At 39.3% G+C, this 4,448-nt stretch overlaps 1 non-coding gene across 1 annotated transcript; it reads right to left on the bottom strand.

Moving 5' to 3' along the window:
* Positions 1-90: 90 nt before the first annotated feature.
* On the bottom strand, positions 91-197 carry LOC144229352 (U6 spliceosomal RNA). Its single transcript, XR_013334470.1, has one exon. It is a non-coding gene; the product is annotated as a U6 spliceosomal RNA (small nuclear RNA).
* Positions 198-4,448: the final 4,251 nt, after the last annotated feature.

The following is a 4,448-nucleotide window of genomic DNA, read 5'->3' as shown; positions in this document are numbered from 1 at the left end:
TCTAAGAAGATCTGCATCCCGTTATCTGCCTTTTTTGATACAAGGGTAACTTTATTAAAACAAAGAAGTGAATATAATTTTAAAGGACATAAAAATTTGGAACACTTCACAGATTTGCCTACCATCCTTGCACAGGGGCCACGCTAATCTTCTCTGTATCGTTCCAATTTTAGGATAGGCGCTGCTGAAGCGAGCACCCAATTATCTGCTTTTAGATAGCATCCCAGGAAGACCTGAAATTCACCCATTTGTGCTACATTTTGCTTTCTGTAATTCTATTTACAAAACGGAAACCTGGTTGGAAAGCTTATGCTGAAACTGATTTGCACTTCTACCTAAATTATTTGAGTACTCTTTCTGCTTCAGTTTTTTTCCCGATAAAAATAAAAGGACTTGGAGGAATCCATGCTAGAGAAACTTAATAAAACGGTTTCTGATGATATAATCTGAAGTTTGAGCCTGTCGCTCAATGTGCAGGAAAGATGAGAGATGCTTTTTGCACACCTACCTCAAGAAGCAGCTAGATTCCTGCTCGAGTGTGCATACTGTCCTGTGCTCTCAAGGCTTAAAAGGAGTTGCCATTTTCCCCTTCTTAATGGACAAAAAGAACCTGTCACAAGAGCTTTTGACATAAAAGATACACATTTTGACTATAATCTTTGGCACATACCTGCTGTCTCCGAAAGGAAGAATGACAAGAAGGAAAATAATATAGTTCAGATAGAAACCTCAATCCAATGGCAAGCCACAGACACATGGAGAAATTCACCTGAGAAGGCTTTAGAAGCAAAAACAACAGAAAAGAAAACATTTTGTTTGGGAACGATTTTACATTTATAGAACACTTGCAAAGAGAGGACAGGGAAGGAGTTTCCGCGTAGCCTGTCTTCATCTTCCTCTCGAATTACCACCTTACACCACCACGTGAGGAAGGCTTTGGATGTCAAGTTGGCCTAATGACTGATAAGGAGATGATAAAGTAAAAGTCTCAGGAGAATGTAACGATATGATTACTGACACATAAAAACTGAAAAGTTTTAGCAATCAAAGAAGGATGTGTACTTTTTGAAGTGAACCCTCGAGATATTCTAAAAACTCAACTTTCAGTACCACAGTTTTAACTTGCCTTTTCATATGGCCAATAGCATGGCCCATTGTGGAAGAAAAAGGAAACCTCTTCATTTTCGGTAAACCCTACCACAGCATGAACGATAGATTATTATCAAGTCACCAGTACCATATTGTAGCAACACATACAGTAATGTAGTAGGTGTGTTTCTTCTCTTAGATGGTGATACATCTCTTAAAATTTGAATGTCAGCCTGCAAAGATAAATATCTCTTGAAATTTATGGCCAACATCACAAAGTGATTCACCAAAGCACTTGTTTTCGATTATTGTATTGGATCACATTCCTCCATGATAGAAAAAGAAAGGGAGACGATGGGAGAATTGCCTTGAGAAGAGAGTTATGAAAGGGGCAAAGAATGGAGGGTCAGATGTCAAGGACAAATACATTGAGAGTGTTTTCTTGGCCCTGTAGTGTTCAATTTTTCCCCCTTCTATCTTTTAACAGGAACTGCCTTACCTAGGCTGTGATGACTTGGATTCTGTATATCCTATTTCCACAAGGAGATGATGTCTCTCTATCCAGATATCATCAGGCTTAGCCTCATTTTAATTGAGTTCCCTGATACATTTGACAGACTATGCACTGAAACTTGGAATATTGACTATTTTATATTTACCAGTGATGATCATGTCAATAGGTAATTGCAGGGAAAACTTGGTTGCATCCACTTACTAATTTTCCTAAAGCAGGTCCCTGAATTGCATCATATATAATGCACATTTTTGCAGGGTCTTGTAGTTTTGGTCTGTTAATAAATAGAGGACCAGGTAGAAATTTCGGGAGTATCAGAAATTTTTTGAGCATCAGATTTCTGGAATATCAGTTTTCCAGAAATTTCTGGAGTATTTGCAGAGTGAAGCAGGCATTACATTTATAGATGTCCAATGTCTGCCCAAGTCTACCACAGGCGGGTGGTAACAAGTCCATTAGCCAACCAGCACCTTATTCAGGTAGCATCATATTTGGCCCCTAGGGAAGACTGTCTTCTCCAACGTATTGCTTAGGCTCCTCCGGGATCACTTTTGTACAAAAAGGGACAGCTTCTAGCTGAGCCTCACACACAACACCCCCGGGTCCACTCACCTCTTTCTCCAAAAATGACTAATTTGTACAAGTCTAATTCCATACCCCATAAATGAATGAATGGTCTTCCCAAACACTGGAAAGATGCAGTAAAAATTTACATATATGCCTTTGGGGTTTTCTTTTTCAAGTAGTAATGGGTAAAATCAACTTACATTCTATGGGCTGTTTTCATTAAAATTCAAAACAGCAGTATTCATTCATCCACTCCCACCTCTTCAGGGATTCTACCTTTGATATCTAGCTTTTTTTAAAATNAACCCACGAACCGCGGAATCATGACCTAAGCGAAAGTCGGACGCTTAACCAACTAAGCCACCCAGGCGCCCCGTGATATCTAGCTTTTAACTAATGAAATAAATTAACTAGTATGGCATTCTTGAGGGCTATTTACAAAGCTCAACCACACAAATAAAAACTCAAAATCACCAGTTTGGTCAGTGATACAGTGGAAGGCTTCAGCTGATGCTAGGACTGTTTGTTCCCTTACTTCAGGACGAGGGCATACATAGCATGCCTTTCTTGAGAAAGACCTTGTCTGGGTGGCCTTCACCACCAGCTTTACTCATTACATCAACCTAAAAGGCTAAAATTGACAAGGAACAAGTTTAACCCCAAACCTGCTAGCCTAGGCTACATTTCTGCTAAAAATTAGAATCATTGCCTTCAGGAGTAAGAAGAAACTAAGACTTGACTCTACATGAATCTAAGCTAGTTATTTATGTTTTATATTGCATATGAGTAAGGACATATGTAACATCAGTTGTACAAACGACTAAGGAACTCTATAATACGGCATCTCCATGATCCTGAGCAAAAAGGATGGGTTTTTTTAGCTTTCTAAAAAAAATATTTCTCTCTGGCGGGGTGCCTGGGTGGCTCAGTCAGTTAAGCGTCCAACTTTGGCTCAGGTCATGATCTCACAGTTCGTGGGTTCGAGCCCTACGTCGGGCTCTGTGCTGACAGCTTAGAGCCTGGAGCCTCTTTCAGCTTCTGTATCTCCCTCTCTGTCTCTGACCCTCCCCTGCTCACTCTCTCTCTCTCTCTCTCTCAGAAATAAATTTAAAAAACATTTTTAAAAAGTTAAAAAAATATTTTTCTCTCTGAAAATCAAACCCAATACAAAGAACTTAATTCCCTGCTATAGAAACTGTTCCTATAGGGGTGTCTGGGTGACTCAGTTGGTTAAGTGTCCGGTTCTTGATTTCTGCTCAGGTCATGATCTCATGTTTTGTGAGATTGAGCCCCACATCAGGCNATAGGTCCATGATATAGTGAGTCCAGTACAAAGACAGCGGGCTTTACAATAAACTATTTGTAAAAAAATAAAATAAAATAAAATAAAAATTACAGAGAGAACAAAAAAAAAAAAACAAACAAAGACAGCGGGCTTTGCCTTTTAGCCATTTCTCCTTGCTCACATAGGCAGAAAGGACATTAAATGAAATGCACTGTTCAGAGTGGAATTCCCTCTGTGCCCCTCTTTATTAGCCCACTTAGGAGTAATCAAGGTATCTGCATGAGTAAGAGGGGTATGTTATTGATGGTTTAGCTTCTAAAAGCAAATAAGTAGAGAAGGTAACATCGCTTGATTGGTTAAAGTGTACTGTTAAGGGAATAAAANAGGGGTGTCTGGGTGACTCAGTTGGTTAAGTGTCCGGTTCTTGATTTCTGCTCAGGTCATGATCTCATGTTTTGTGAGATTGAGCCCCACATCAGGCTCTGAACTGACAGTGGGGATCCTGCTTGCAATTCACTCTCTCCCTTTATCTCTGTGTGCCTCTCTCCATCAAAATAAATAAATAAACTTAAAAAAAAACTGTTCCTTTAGGTCCANCCTGTACTCCTGAGCTTTTGCAGTTGTTTCTGGATAATGTATTATTTTGTTCTCTTCCCTAAAGCTGCTTGTCACTTATTAGAGCCATGAAAATGCATACTTATGGTATTTTTCAAAGTATAACATACATGCCTTTCATACATGAATGTTTTTACCTTGGCTACTAATAAGTATGCAGGTGGGTGTGTCTGTGTGTGTGTGTGTGTGTGTGTGTGTGCGCATGCGTGCATGTACTCATTTGTGTCTGAATATGTGCATCTTTCCACTTCCTTAAATTCAGCTTTTTTCTATTAATTGAGGTTAGCAAGTAATTGGATTATGGGCAAATGCAGCTCTATTGTCATCTTGATGATATTCACTCAAGGGAATTTTGGCTTTGGTGTGAGTTTTTGTGTC

This window comes from Crocuta crocuta, unplaced genomic scaffold, assembly GCF_008692635.1.
Source record: "Crocuta crocuta isolate KB4526 unplaced genomic scaffold, BGI_CrCroc_1.0 scaffold593, whole genome shotgun sequence".
In the NCBI taxonomy this organism is placed as follows: Eukaryota; Metazoa; Chordata; class Mammalia; order Carnivora; family Hyaenidae; genus Crocuta; species Crocuta crocuta.
The sequence above is the reverse complement of the archived record's forward strand: the minus strand, read 5'-3'. Positions and strand labels throughout refer to the sequence as shown.